Consider the following 16735-nt stretch of genomic DNA (forward strand, 5'->3'; position numbering starts at 1 on the left):
GTAAAAGCCTTTCTTAAAAGTAAAAAAGTACTTTCCAAAGAGGCCAAAGAACATGCGAGTTCCCAAATTAATTCATAGGTTTCCCTTGAAGAGCAATCCTTAATGCCCTCTATTAAATTACATCTCTTTATTTTGAGAAAATGGATTTACTTATTCCTTTGCTAGAAACCTGAGAATAGCATCACCAGTGACTTTGTGTGACATCTACATGACAGCAACATTGGTTTATAAGTGACTGACAACTGAGACTTCTGCTACACCTAGGAAGAGCTTAATAAAATTGACTTAACAGATATTTTTATTATTCCCAAGAACAGGGTTGATAATGAGATTTTTTAGCTAACCACACTTCACTTGACAAATTATGAAGAGATCAATTTTTTTCCTACTAGCCTCATCCTCATAAAAGTCTCAGCTTAGGTCAACTAGCCCTTCACTTGTAGTTAATAGTACACAACCTTTGTCTACAGGTTTTTCTTTATCAAAGCCTAACAGAAGAAAAATCAACAACCCTTATTTCAAATTTGATGGAAAATATTTTTCTTTAAATTAAAAACTCCTCTTACTTAAAAAGACACAATGAGTATGCCTGAGTCTAGTACAATGGCAGCTCAATCAAATTACTGAAGGCCATTAAGATGAGTGATATTGAGCATTTGGAAATACCACAGTACAAAATATTAGCTCACTGAGAATATTATTGGTAATTTCAGTGAGGCCTGGATGTCATCTTTGGATTTTACCAGGAAAGGTAAGTAACCAGTAGCACTTTCTAGTAACACGCTAGTACCCAAAAGATAAATTCCAAAACTTAGAATATTTAAAATTATTATTACTTCATTGGTTTTTTGCATTGTTTTACAAGGTACAGAGTGTGTATTTTACACTCACATCCATTCCCTAACCTGCCTAGAAACTCACCACTACCACAGTGCAAGACTGTGTGTTTTGATAGAAAAATGTATGTTCAAGCCGAGTCCCACAGAGTCACATTCTCAGATACTAACTTTCTAGCATATATATGTAAGCCATCCAGTTAGCATAGAAATACGTTATCAAAAAACATTTTAATAATGTTATAATAAGGACCACCCTCTTCTGGAAAGCTAATTATAATTTTTCACTGTTTTGGCTTAGGTGGGATTTAACCACCTCTCTAGACAGACATGTTAGCTATTAGCTAATTATACAAATCATAATTCAGGCCAGATTCCAAACTTCTGACACTCAGCTGAGGCATTCCCCTCAGGATCCCACGGTAGCCCACAGCAATCTAAAAGTGCAATTTGAATCTCTGACAGGTGAGATCTGCCCTATAGTCTTCCTTTTGACTATAGCCAAAACCTAGGGTGGTTTAGCAGGGCTCCTAAAGAGTCATCAAAGGTTAGATTTGAGGAATCTATATATCTATATACTGGATGGCTCTAAAAGGAGCACAGATGCATCCTGCCTAATTCAACATTAAGTGTCTGTGTTAGCACAGCTGTACCACAGCCAACAGAGGAACACAAGCATTTCCACCAGGACAACATTTTTATACCAAACACAGGAAGGATTGTCCAAATTCAAAATAATTTAAGGTCCAGAGTTCCCATCCAGGATATTATTTGGATTTTTCTGCTTCCATTGAAATCAATATCAGTTACAACCCTACATGACTTTGTAGATCAGTCTTAGGTAGTTTCAGTGCTGTAGCAGGAGTCAGACACCAATGTGACAATGTATAGAGATTAAAAGTTCTTAACTCATCCTATTTTGGTGATTTTTTTTTTCTTGTTTTTCGTCAGTTTCATCTTACTTTGTAATACAAAATTAATTACTTCTAGTCCAAATACTGCCAATAATAATACCAGAAATTTTTAGAATTGGGTGGATGGGTGAGTGGATAGGTCTCTTCTCTTAATGGACTCTTCTCTTAATGGACTACAAGTACATCAGATACTTAGGGATTTGTTTAACATCAGATGATCACTACATGAATAAAGCAAATTTTGTGGAGATAATTAATCAGCTTCAGAAAAAAGCTTGCAAACAGGCACCTTTATTCATTAACTGGCTGGAAAGAGCCAATGAAGCATGAATTGATTACCTGGAATACATTGTTTTCTAGATGCTGCCAACTGTGGTTCCTTCTTCCTGTCTGCAGCACATTAAGTAGAATAATGACTTCTGTTATTTGGACTAGAAAGACATTGAGTGTGCTTTTCAAATTCATGCAAACATCAGTACAACCAAAAGACTTACTAAGTCTGTATCTCAAACTTATATCGTCTGGCTAAAATTTGCAATAGAGGGATACCCAGTACTAGAACAAGACTAAGGTAAAAGAAATTCAGTCTGGAAAATAATTATTGATACATTAACTGAATTTCCCATACATCTCAAGATCCATGAGAAATCATTTGAAGTAAATAAAAATCTGAAAGCTTTGATACATGGATAGATATGTCAAAATTTTCCTAACCTACAAACTTAAAATAAATAAAAACATGGACATGAGCATCTCTCCCTGGGCTATAATGGATTAGGCTTACAGTGAAATATGCCTGAATTCTCTACCCTTATGATTGCCTATGAAAGGCCCCTTGAAACAGAGTATTTTGAAACAATTCTTACTGGGCCAGATCCAAATTCCAGAGTCTTTTCATTGTTTCTGTATAATAACATCTTTACTTTTACTCACCATTAATCTATGTAGCACATTCTGCTAAAATAGGTTCAGAGGGGAGAGACAGAGGTAGGTCTGAAATAAATAAAAGTAAAAGAGAAGTACATGTTTGCACCTCACGCAAACAGCAAGATGCAAGATGCAAAAAACCACATGTATCCCAGTCCCTATACCACAGGAGACATGACACAGTCACTTATCCCAAGACCCACAGTGACAGCTTTATGTTCTAAAAGCCAAAGAAAACCCTTGTAAAGCAGAGCAGTGAAAAGTAGTCCTGGCCACCAATGGCAAGCTGAGGAGAAAATGAGTAATCATAGAACTGAAACCATCTATCCTCCTTTTTATCTCATAAACCTGCATATGTATATGTTGTAACCATACAGTATACTAGTCATTTTACAAAATGTCAAAAATATTCAGGCATTTCACAAAATGACTGCTTCAGTTCCAGATATGACTAAAATTTTCAATTATTTCAGAAAATTACCAGATATCATACATAGATACTGTGGGAAACACCTAAACCTGGTTCCTCTTGGATCTTGAACAAGTAAAACAATGTTTCTATTACATTTACTTTTAAAACCGTATAATCATATTTTTACCTAAAGCTAAATAACAATACACATCACAGATATAACATTTATTTTCAAAACTGAAACGATTTCAGAAAGTTATTTTTATTGTTGTTGTTTTGTGTTATAAAATAAATGGTTTCAAAAGAAATCCTAACAGGGTCTCAGAGAGTGGGGGAGAGGGAGGATGGGAACTGAATGTGTATATGACCAAACAACACTAAAAAAAAATAAATTCTTCTATGATTTATTTCTTCTCCATCTCTTTATTAACAATTCAGCATTTATGCTTCTGATTTGCTTGGCTTTTTATATCAAATGAGACATCACAAGCTTCTCCAATGATGTGATAAACAGAACCCTATAGCACGTGAATGAATAACCACAAGAGCAACTGATGATATGCTGGCCCCCATCAATGAGCGTCATCAGTTGGAGACCATGGTCCAGGAGAGCAATCCCAGCTGCAAAAGCTGTTAAGAGCACCACTGTTATGGCAAAGTGAGGAAAGAGCTATTTGGAACAGGAGGGAAAGGAAAACAGGTCCAGATTCAATGACAGGTCCAACAGCAATGGAGATTGCTGAGGGTTTCTGTCTTTATGATTCTTTTTCTTTGCTTGTTTGGATTTTTTTTTATGAGGCAATGAAACACTGTTTTTTATGAAACACTGACGCAATTTCTAGCATCCTTCTCCACCACAGCCTATACAAGAAGAGAAGGAGTGTGGAGTCATATGCCAGTCCTTTCTGGAAATTTTTGAATCCTAATGTGTCCTGATTATCTGAAGCTCAAATAAACTCACTAATCTCCTGAATAACCTCCTTATATCTCTGGAGGTAAGCTCGATTTTGGTGCTGTGTGAAAGCCAAACAGAAAAGACTCCCACCTAAAGAACAGTTTCTCCTTCACACTCCAATGAACAAATTGAAAGAAATAGTCTATGAAGAATACAGATATTAAAAGAAGACAACCTACTTGGAGAAATTTTGAGTGTAAGAAAGTTCCCAGAAGAAGAGCCAAAAAAAGGGCATGTTGTCCCTTTGCAAGGAAATTTCCAAAGGACATCTCCTAGGAATGGACATTTCCTAGGAAAGGACATGTTCCAAAGGACAATGCTAGGAAATTTTCCAAAGGAAAAATGCATGACTGCTCTTTTGCTTTGTACCACTGCTGTTGTTTATTAATTCCCTGAATAGTAGAAGTGTCTAGAGATGTTATTTCCCACATAATCACAGTGTGAAAGCACATGGATAATTCCAGGATTCACCTTCTGTCAGTTTATAAAACCAAGTGCAACAGGCATATAACCCAGAACACCTGTAATACCAGTCAGTTGGCAAAAATGCTTGAAACTTTAATTATTTCATGAAAGGACTGATTTCACAAGATGACAGTAATAAGCACAGACACACAGATATATACATACATTTTGAAATACTGCAGTGTACACTTACATGTGTATGTATATATGCATGCCAAAGTAAATACACAGCAACCAGTTAAAGGAATTGGTTGATTATTTCCTATTGCCATCAGCTGTCTCCTGCTTCTGCCATAATCACACAGTACAAACAAATGACCCTTGTGTTATAAATAGTTTGTCTTTTCAAAGTTCAATTTGTCAGCTAAGATAATACTACTTTAGCTTTCACACTGTCCTCTATAGTGTTCCTATAGGGCTCCTTCCTACTTGGAGAACAAAGAATCAAAAGAACTCAAACTCCTGTTCCAGTCCCAGCAATGGCTACGCATCACATAGAATGATGTTGTTGCTGGTTTTTAAAATGTCGTTTTGTATTACAAGAAAAAAGTTTCTGAAATTCTCAATTAATTTTTCCACTTCTTTACTGAACCAACTTGGCAGATCCAGGTTTCTCATCACATGCTTCACAAATTAAGCACAATGAAAGGAGAAGAGTCTTTCATTTTAGGAGAGTGATATCATTTATGCTTTTATTTATTTTATTTTATTTTCACTTCAGTCACAATTTTTTGTATTTCCTCTTGTTGCATTTTAAGATAAAAACAGATAATCTAAAATGGCTGTGTTGTTCTCCCAAGCCATAGCCTGTCAGATTGCTGAATTATCAGTACCTAGTGAAGCAGCACCGTAGAAAGAGATCACATATGCCAATTCTCCCCCACTTGGTAACCGTTTTCCAGTCACTGGAGGAAAGTGCACAGTCCAATCTCTCTTTTGCATGATCAAAGTTAGTTCAACTATATAGCTTAGCAGATGCCTTCAGGCAGCAGGTGGTCCAATGAATTATATCAGAGAAGCCAATAAGTTGTGTATTATTCTGGAGACTCAACCCTCTAACTTGTTAAAACAATACATTCCCTTTTTCTTTTCTCCTATTTTAATGAATTTTCAATCAAGTTGCCAACCTTCTTTAAAAATAGTCTCAAAGAAGATACAGCAATGAAACAGCTTTCTAAAAAAATAGTTAGAAATCTAACATCGATTGTTAGCACCTGGAAACAAAATGTGGGATGAGAAAATAAGCTGAAAATATCCTACAAATGCTGTGTACGCTGACATCTCTCTATTCAAACTATTCTGCCTGGAGTTATTCAGACTTATACCAACAGGAAATCCTCCCCAGATTTGTCATGTCAACACAGATCAGAAGGGAGCTTAACCTGTGCTGTCAAAAGCACTTAGAAGCACCCTAAAGACAATGACCACAAAAGTCATGTTAAGTTAAGCGTTCAACACTGTCCCACATGGCATTGTTGTCTCTAAATTGGAGAGACATCAATTTGATGGGTGGACCACTCAGTGGATATAGAACTGTCTGGATGGCTACACAAAAAGAGTTGTGGTCAATGGCTCGATATCCAGCTGGAGACCAGTAACGAGTGGTGTCCCTCAGGGATCGGTGTTGGGACCGGTCTTGTTCAACATCTTTGTTGGTGACACGGACAGTGGGATTGAGTGCACCCTCAGCAAGTTTGCTGATGACACCAAGCTGTGTGGTTCGGTTGATATGCTGGAGGGAAGGGGTGGTATCTAGAGGGACCTCGACACGCTTGTGAGGTGGGCTGATGCCAACCTGATGAAGTTTAACCATGCCAAGTGCAAGGTTCTATACCTGGGTCGGAGCAATCCCAGGCACAGCTACAGGTTGGGCAAAGAAGAGATTCAGAGCAGCCCTGTGGAGAAGGACTTGGGGGTGTCAGTCAATGAGAAACTTAATATGAGCCGGCTTCACTGTGCACTCGCAGCCCAAAAAGACAACCGTATCCTGGGCTGCATCAAAAGGAGCATGACCAGCAGGTCGAAGGAAGTGATCCTGCCCCTCTACTCTGCTCTCGGGAGACCTCACTTGGAGTATTGTGTGCAGTTCTGGTGTCCTCAACATAAAAAGGACATGGAACTGTTGGAACAAGTCCAGAGGAGGGTCACGAGGATGATCAGGGGACTGGAGCACCTCCCATATGGAGACAGGCTGAGAAAGTTGGGTCTGTTCAGCCTGGAGAAGAGAAGGCTGCGTGGAGACCTCATAGCAGCCTTCCAGTATCTGAAGGGGGCCTATATATGGATGCTGAGGAGGGACTCTTCACTAGGGACTGTAGTGATAGGACAAGGGGTAATGGGTTCAAACTTAAACAGGGGAAGTTTAGATTGGATCTAAGGAAGAAATTCTTTACTGTGAGGGTGGTGAGGCACTGGAATGGGTTGCCCAGGGAAGGTGTGAATGCTCCATCCATGGCAGTGTTCAAGGCCTGGTTGGACAGAGCCTTGGTGTCATGGTTTAAGCCCTGTCAGCAAGTCAGCCACGCAGTTCCTACTCCCCCCCTCAACTCCCGGAGGGATGGGGAGGAGAATCGAAAGAATGTAACTCCCATGCATTGAGATAAAAACAGTCCAGTAACCAAGGTATAACACAAATCACTACTGCTACCACCAATAATAATAATGATAAGAGAAATAACAAGGGAAGAGAATATGATACCACCCGCCGAAACGAGCCCGACCGAGCAGAGAGTGCCCTTCTGGGCAACTCCCAGTTACATCACAGGCATGACGTGCTGTGGTATGGAACACCTCTTTGGCTGGTTTGGGTCATGTGTCCTGTCTCTGCTTCCTCCTGGCTTCCCCTCCTCCCTGGCAGAGCATGAGACTCACAAAGTCCTTGGGCAGACCAAACATCAGTGTTATCAGCTCTGTTCCCAGGCCAAAAGTCAAAAGCACTGCGCTGCACCAGCTACTAAGAAGGAGAAAAAGTGACTGCTACTGCTGAACGCAGGACACTTGGGTGACCTGGTTTAGTGTGAGGTGTCCTTGCCCACGGCAGGGGAGTTGGAACTAGATGATCTTAAGGTCCTTTCCAACCCTAACTATTCTATGATTCTATGATCTTAAGTTCCTCTCCAAGCCTAACTATTCGATTCTATGATTCTATGTCGCATAAATGCACATAATGCAATGTAATCCATTGTCGAGTTTGTTGGGGCCTTTTTTTCTCTATTGAGAAATAAAACAACTCTTGACCAATATTTTAGCTATATCCACCTTCTTCTCGATACAACTATGATTCATATTGACTTCAATACCAGCCTCAGAGTAACTATTAACATCTATGCCTCCTAGCAGAAATGATGTTTTATGTTTAACAAAGAAAACAGGGAGCCCAACCATATGCATTCCGTTCCCATTTCCACAAGACTTTCTTTGTGGATTTAGCAAGCTTCATATCTTCTGTATTCCTCTGTTATCCCACCCGTGGAATCAGGGTAGCCACCTTTCCCTCATTCAACCTGAAGGAGTGAAGCTTAACTTACATTTAGAGAGCTGTTTTAAGCCTCTCTGAGAAGTAGTGTATATGTAAATTATTACCTATCTGTATGAGGTTACTGATGCTGAAAAACATAACGCAATGTACACAGATGAATCTTTTTCAGTGTATAACATTACAAATTCCAAATTCCAGCTGCAAGAATTAACAGAAGAAAGGTTGCATGATTTACATTTTCTTCTGTAAGGTAAGGGCTGCATATTACAGTCATCTTGAATCAATAATAGAGTTATGCTACTAAAAATGAACTAGAAAATTATTTAGGAAAGCAAAGGAATGGAGACTCAAGTCTCTCTTCTCCCACAATTTAACTTTCCTGTAGTTTGGTTTTTTGCATACCAATCAACTATTTCAAAAATCCCCATCCTCAAGAAGGATTGCAGCAGATTTGTATGCAGTGACAGGTTTAACAAATCACCTGATAATTGGGTGTGACCTGCTAGGAAGAACAAACTGAAGCAGAAAAATGGAGTCTGCAAACATGCTGCTTTCTTTCTCAATGGATAAGTTTCCTAGTGCATTCAGGTATTATACATTAATTTTTTGGTGAAAATAAGTTCCTACTTTTTCACTCTTAGCTTTGCACTGCCAACACAGGGAAAAGAATGTGAATGAATCTGTTAGTATCTGTGCTTCATCAATACATTCATTTAGAGTTCCTCATCCTTTCAGCAGAAGAGAGTTGCATGATTAAATGCAAAACTAACATCCTGGAGGAAGTGTCAGATGCCCAACTACCTTGCACTTTCCCTCCAGTACCTGAAAACTATGTATAAAAAGCTTCTAAGGTAGAATTCCCCACTGATGTGCATAGGTCAGAGGAGAGTTTTGCAGGCAGTTTGCAGCTACTTTTCACACAGGTAGGAATGTCCCCATAACTTCTAAGGCAGTGCTGAGTGCATTGCGTTATTATCATATAATGTGTCCTCCAGACCTGTTATTGCTTTTGATGATGCTCAAGAAACAGAGAAATTACCTTGTTCTGAAAACTCGAACAGAATATGCAGAGCTGGTACCTAGCAGAAGGAAGGCAGGCAGGATAAACTTTAAGCACTATGACATTTCTAAAGAGTTGCTTTCCTGGAACAGTTGTGTTTGAAGAACTTGATTACAGGTCTTGAGCATCATCAGCATCCAAACCAGTGTCACTGTGCATGTAAAACAAAACACCTCCTCAGCACTGGATAGCAGTGCATGCTTCACCCTCACAAGTGTGTGTTTCAGGCAATCCAAAACAGGATTGTACAAGAGAATTTGTAGATGCCCAGTGGTGACATTTCCTTTCTCACACCGGGGTAATGTGTTAGCATTGGTGTATCTTCTCTCATAGAACAGGCAGAAATGTTATGAGAGACTTGGTGTCTGGAAAAGCCTCCAGACCCCTGGGACCAAACTGTAAATGGTTCTTCAGATTGTAGACAGCTTTCAAAAAGACCTTTATGCCCTGTGTATAGAGTAACATACAGGGAAAAGTATTGAAATAAAGGGCCTTAATTGCAGAAGCCATTCATGCCAGAGGAGGATTTCCCTTCCTTTTAAAAGACTGTTCTGTACTGTGATGTTTGAGTGGAGATCTGGTTTGCAAGCAGATGAGTCTCTGCCTTGAAATTATGAGTCATATGGCTGTTTTCACTTTCTACTCAGCCACAGAGGATGGCATACTAGAGACAACTTTTACCCTTTCATCTACATACACATAGACTGTTATTTCCTTCAGTCCAAAGGGAAGAATTTATCTTTTCTTTACATTATCTCATATTTATGGGATGTCAGCAACTTCTTCCATAAAATGTTCAGCCAGAGTACAGTATGTAGTTGCTGTGACCACAAGTATACCCACACACTTAACCTGAATTGTGATTCTGAAAGATCAAGAGTCATGCTTTTCAACCTAACTGAATCTCTTCCTCTATGAAAGCTGACATTAAAAATTTCTCAAACTCTCTAGAATCTGATTGTGGCTTTGAGAAATTGCCACAGGGCAACTGAGAGCAAACTGTATAAGTAACTCAGGCATCTAATCCCAGATCCTCTAAGGATGTCTGAGGAATTCCGGAAAAGTGAGAGGAATGTCACAGGGCCAAAGGAAGAGCTATTCAGGGTGAACAGAATAACCTGGCAGAGAGACAGCTAGAGGCCAGGTAAAATATCCTTGGTCCTCCTCTGTTCAGGCAGTTGAATCGCATTTCGTCAGACTTTGCACCTATTTCTTCAGTGAATACTGAATTAGGTGCCTGGGGCTTTGTTTGGAAAGGGAGGTATAAATGTCTATTAAATGTCTATTAAACTACAATGTCTATTAAAACTACTGAGAAGAATCCACTGGTATTTTCAAAAGGACAGGGGAAGATTGCTGAAAAAAACACTCACTAGTCCTTAGCTGCATGATTAGATGTCCATAGAACTCCAAAATTATTGGCCAGAGTCTGAACTTCTTACAAAGAAAGCAAAAATCAAAGAAAGCAAAATAATTTATATGGTGAGAAAGAACCACATTTCCTTTCTGTAGCTTTACATAAGAATAAAAATAATTAATAATTAATGTTATCTCTACAGCTATTGCTCCATCTTTATGTCAATGTTATCTCATCATAGATAATACATTAGCAAAAAAAAATAAAACCCTAGGTACAGTAGTTCTAGGCAAAGTGGCATTCATCACTAGCATGTATTTCAAGCAGATGAGAAGAAATTCACCAATGGGACAGCTTAAAGAGTCTCTTGGCTTATCATTTTCCCCTTCAGTCATGTTTTGAAAAATCAAAACAAGGGGCTCTGAAGAATGCAAACCTTCAGCAAGCTACACCAAAAAAAATGTGAAATACAGTGTGACTTGCCATTACAGCCACAAAGTCACAAAGTACTGAGACAGAGAACAAAGCTGAGTATTTCAACTATATCAGATAAGTAGGAGAGGCAAAGTGGGGAGAAAGTACCTGTTAAATTACCTTATCCAGATGTGATCAGATTTCTGCAAAAAACATGGAGCTGAATCTAATTCAGTTACAGCACTGAAATTACAGTAAATTGGGTTACTAAAGTTCTTGTCATTTAAAGACTAGTCGAGTAGAAATGTTCAGAGAGCACTGAAATTCTGCACTGATGGGGATTTTATTAGTACATGGATGCATGAATGGGTGTAAAACCAGATAAGCAAATTTATACTTAGAGAGGAAGGAGGATTATTTGGCCCAAGAAAGGAAAAAGAATTTAGGACTAGTCTCAGTGCCCTGATTTTTAAGACAGATTGATCCAGACTTCAAGATTTTCTACTATGTCAAAGAAATGAGAAAGCTTATAGCCTAAAAACAAATGTGTTGCAGATAATATATGAAGTTGATACCTTTCTATAGAAAAACTTCAGACAGTAACATATTTCATGACTTAGAAAAGTCAGTGGAACAATTATATCTGCAATTACATAAGTCTGTTCTATTTTGTCTTTAGCCTGGTTTTTTTATATTTTAGGTTTTAACCTGAATCATCATAGGTTTTAATGACTTTAACAGAGATCCTTTTAGATTAAACTAATGTCAGCAAAAGCCTAAATCAGGTGATTTGTGCTCACGTGATTAACATGATTAAAAATACATATCACAGAGCCATTCAAGTACCTCATGTTTATAGCTGAGAACAAGTAGAGTTAACAGCTTGTACCTAATGAGAATGCAAAAGAAATTAATTCATTGGAAAAACATTCTTCATCCCATTTTGATTGAGTGCTCACAAAAAAGTAAGTTTCTTGCTTTCTAATGCCTCTTACTACAGATAAAACATTTAGACAAAGATAGTTATAAAAACTATTTATTATATCATGAAGTCCAGCCACAAGAAAGATATTGCCCATGACATAAGATTAGAGAATACACCTATGACATAACTATGATAAAAACCCACCAGCTGTATTACCACCAGAATTACTATTTTCAAAGAAAACTATAAGACTTCAAAGCTATCAGCGTGTAAAAAATCACTGGGTTCAATTAAAGAAATTCATGCTTCTCAGTGCAATGGAGAACATGCTTGTTCCTGTTCATAGCCACTACTGACCCACTAGTTCTGATGTTCACCCAAAGACAGCAGAACAGCTCTGTTTGCTGCCCACCTGCAATACCCAGTTGTTTCTGTAATCTCAACTTTTTGTGCCTGAATTTTTTAAAAGGAAAGCTAAGTAGTGTCCAGCACGCACAGAGTCTTACCTGCATGTTCTGCTGACAGCACCATTTTTGTAAATTCTGCAGAACTTACTTAGGTGCAAAGATTGTTAGTTGGGATCTAATGCTGCTGAAATCCACAGCTGGTAGATGACTACTGGCAAACTTCCTAATTTGTACTCAACACTGTATCATGACATGAGGAGATAACAGCCTATCTATGGCAAGCTGTAAATCAGTATCTATCTGAAATATCTCTCTCCTCTCTGAAGACTAAATTACCCCAAGAAAGGTGCCCTAAAACCTAAAGCCACAAAAAACCAAGTCTTCAAAGTCATCTATATGACTTTAGTTCAGCTTTCTGCCATATTCAGTGACATAACTGGAGCAATTTAATAAGCTACTAAGCCTTAGTATTCATTGTCCTCCCTAACAGTTGTGATCCTGTCAGCTGAGAATGGACTGAAAGCGTGCTCCTGCTCCTTTTCAAAGCAAAAATAGAAGTGCTTAAACCACCCTTCAGACATATAGGCAGTTTCCAAATACTAACCCAGATCCACTTTCCAGCATTTGTTCCTAACATGTTTCCAGCCCATTTGAGACAGACAAATTATTTTATTCATCTGTTTTAGTCCTGTTTCAGAGTAGCAACCATAGCTTTATTCCACATGCACAGCATCTGTCACAACATGGCACTGGACCACATCATAGTTCCTGCTCATCATGATCACAGTTTCCAAGCTTTCACCTTCCATATGGACATAGTGCCACCAGAGACTTATGTAGCCACCATGTATCCAAAAACCCAGTAACACAAAACATCAGCAGGCAGCCACAGCACAAGTTCACTGCAGAAGCACTGTTTTAAATAGCCTTACTTCTGACCACAGTTTGAGCATGATCTCACAATTATCAAGTGATGAGCACATATGCCATACTGCAGTTAAAGTAGAGTATTTGAAAAGGACTTGAAGTATGTGAAAAGGGAGCAGCTAGTATTATTCATATGCACCGAACAGAGTTGAAAAGTAGAAGGAAACTGAATATTCAGCTTTGCAACTGTTCAGGCAGAGGAAAGATTACTGTGCCCATGTGATACAATGTCAGTGCAATAGTATTGCAGAAAAAAGTTGCAATAAATTTAGAGAAAGCCTTATAAATCTCCAAAGTTGAAACTGTCCTTAATCTAAGACAAATGAATTCATATTCTACTCTTCATTTGACATTTTAGTGAATAACAATGAGACATGGCTTAATACGATGCTGCAAAACAATTCTCTGGGACATCCCAGGCTGACCCAGTAGTCTTCTGTTCTGGAAAACAGAAATGGGCTTTAATACTCTAAAGGTGGGTGGAAGAATGTTGTTATTTCAGCAATAATGTCTCAATAACATATTTTTTTCTCTTAAGTACTTCTCTGCATATATATGATGCTGTGCATTTGTTTCTGCAGCAAGTTTTGCTCTTTTATAATATACTTAACATGCTGATTCATTTTTAAGCCTCATTTTTAAGACCCTAGTTTCAAGTTCACAGACACTCTTGCTGGCACTTCAGACCTGTAGGACTGGTTACATTCTCAGCTGTTTCTTCCCTGAGGCAAGCAGGAATTAGGAGTGCCCCTCACAGTATAGATGGTACCAAGAAGACACCCTTAAGTGCAGGAAAGAAGTCTGATTTAGTCTGTGTAATAGATAACATGAACGTATCCACTGCATGCACAAAGTAGCTGGTTCTAGTCCTTAGAGCACCAGCTAGGAACTTAGATACTTTTGAATGGAGTGTGCTTGAATCCTTGATATTCCATATGGAATATCTTTGTAACTGGAAACCTTTGTAAGTCTCCTAGAATAAGCTCCAACCTACATTAGATATCTAATCTAAATACAGTTCTTCAAAACATCAGCTCTTGGTAGCAGCAGAGAGGTCCAGGTGTGAGTCCGATCCCTGTAGAGCAAATTCTGGGCAACCCAGGAACTGGAGCAGGTCTTTCTGTCCACACCAAAACCCATTTCACTGGATTAGGTACTGAAAGTTTGTCGTCTCCGTCTAAGTCAGTCACTCCCTATTTACTGAATTGGCCCAGAACGAGTGGCATCAACAGTTGTCTGTTCAAAACATTGTGGAACATTTTTAAATACCGTACAAATGTTTAAACATCACCATCTGGTTGTCAATACACCAATACAAACAACCAAACATGATACAGCTAAGTAAGGGTGTTAATCAGTGCCCGATGATTAATTCCCATGTCATTTCCCTGCTTCCCTACTGTTCAGTAATTCCTGTGTCTCTTAGACCCAGGCTCCTCCACTCAGGGGTATTTCCGTATGTGCATGTGGCTACATACACATACACACAAGAACACATGCACACACATCTAATTAGCGCTAGGCACAGTGGGACTCCAGTTCTGATCAAGACCTTTGATTCACCCATACTATAAATTATGAATAATCAAAAGAATGGAAAATCCATGAACAAAAGAAATAAAATAAAACGGGACGACAGTTGCCCAGATGCAGTCTGTCCCCAGGTCTAGTTAGATCCCAGCAGCTCTGCTGCATGCTTCATCCTTCAGACTATGCTACTGCTCACTTCAATTATGACGAGACTAGGTGTGCAAAGTTGGATGAAAGACAAAACCATTTTGTCTTTCTGCAGTCTCATTGGTTGGCTCAGTTATACTTTGCTGAGTACAGTAATCCTACGAGACACCATCCCTTAAGAAAAAAAAGAGTGCCAAGAACCAAGTGACTCAAACAAAAACACATCTTTCAGTAGTTTTGTTAGTCATATTTCCTCTCATGACACTTCCTTTTAATGCACAGAGGGTCCATATTTCAAAGGATGGGTTTCTCATTATCTCATCCCAACCTGAGAAAGAAAGGAAAATAGATAGAGCAGAAGTCAGCTGGAGAGATGTGGTTTTCAGATTATCCTCAACTGCCCTTTACTATTTTGTTTCTCATCCTCCCAATCTTCTGTCAGCTGACACTCCTATTTTGGCAGAAAAATTCCCTGTGTAAGGATCAAGAACTGAAACTGAATCCCTCCCTAAATTTCCCTGTTATTACCTGTCTGCAGGAGGAACTATAAAAGGCATCTTTCTCACATAAACATGACAGCCACAAACTGCATGGATAAGTGTTTCTCCTCACCTCCATAATTTCTTGAAATATCTTCCAGGTGAACTGTAGGAGAAATGATAGCTAGTAATGCTTTGATAATTGTGGAATATTTCTGTGCAGTGTATGTCTGAAATAGATATAAACCCACAGCTTCTTCCACAAGTACTAGTAAGAAAAGTATTTTTCTAATGCTAAGCTAATTTACCAGCAACAACAGGAATTAAATACATCTGCACCACTCCAATATTCTCATACTACAGAAGGATTTCATAAAAGAGATTTCTATGGTTTACTGTGTGAACATTTGAACTTGACTTTCAGATGGGAATAAAATTTCCAAATTTCAATGTCTGAATTGCAATTTAAATATCTGAATTTAAGCAACTTGTTTAGCTAATATTCCAGCTTTCTTATACAGTCAATGAGAAGAGACAGCTCTCTTCACTGTAACCAGCTCAGACAACTCTAGTAGTGTGTTGTTTTAGTGTGGGTCTGGGGGTTTCTCTATTTAGAGATCAGAATTCTGGACAAACAATAAGTACTGAGTTCTTGAAAAACTTAATCCAAAATTCTTTCGAAAAAGGTTTCTTCAACAATCTAAATATAAATAGACTTCATTCTGGCAGCAAAACTTGATAGATGCTACAACGTAGGTGAAATTTTCCTTTTACAGTCATGACCAAATTTTTCAAATTCCTTAACTTCAACTCTAAAAATTGAAGTGGTTTTGTCATTATCATTTCCAAGAAAAGTGAGCCAATTATATTTGGCACATCCTGCTTGGCAGCTCACTTTTCTTAAAGATTCATGAAGAGGAAGTATGTGCCACATGATGCTTTTCTCCACTAACTGACTGCATTATCTAATCTAATAGATGATGGATGCTCTAAAGTGGCCAGGTTGTCTCCTCTGAACCTCTGTGAAACAGAAGTGCCGTAACTCCACTTCAAAAAGAATGAATGACAAAGCAACAATACAAATGGCATCTAAAAGTTATCTGCCCTCTCCAATGACACCTAATAGTAAACAGATACAAACAGCAAGAAGAAAGAGAAACTAACTTCATTACTTAGCCTGACACAAAGAAGTCAAATGTAAACAGAGTTAGTCCTGAGTCCTGCACATGGACCCCATGACAAGGAATGGAAACCCATTACCTTGAGTGTATATGTCAGCCCTGCAGATGACAATGACAACATTCTAAGGTTTTCTCTTACTCATCAAAACATTTAAATATGTTAAAATATTTCTTCAACAAGCAATACTTGCATATGGGAGCTGTGTATCACTGTATTTCAAAGCAGAGGGGTTTGAAGCATGTTCTTGGCTGTCACTGGGAGAAATCACTCACGTAACAAGGATGCAAGATGCAACTGCAGCAGGTGTCTACACTGCATCA

Source organism: Psittacula echo (genome assembly GCF_963264785.1).
Source record: "Psittacula echo genome assembly, chromosome: 4".
NCBI classification, from domain to species: domain Eukaryota; kingdom Metazoa; phylum Chordata; class Aves; order Psittaciformes; family Psittacidae; genus Psittacula; species Psittacula echo.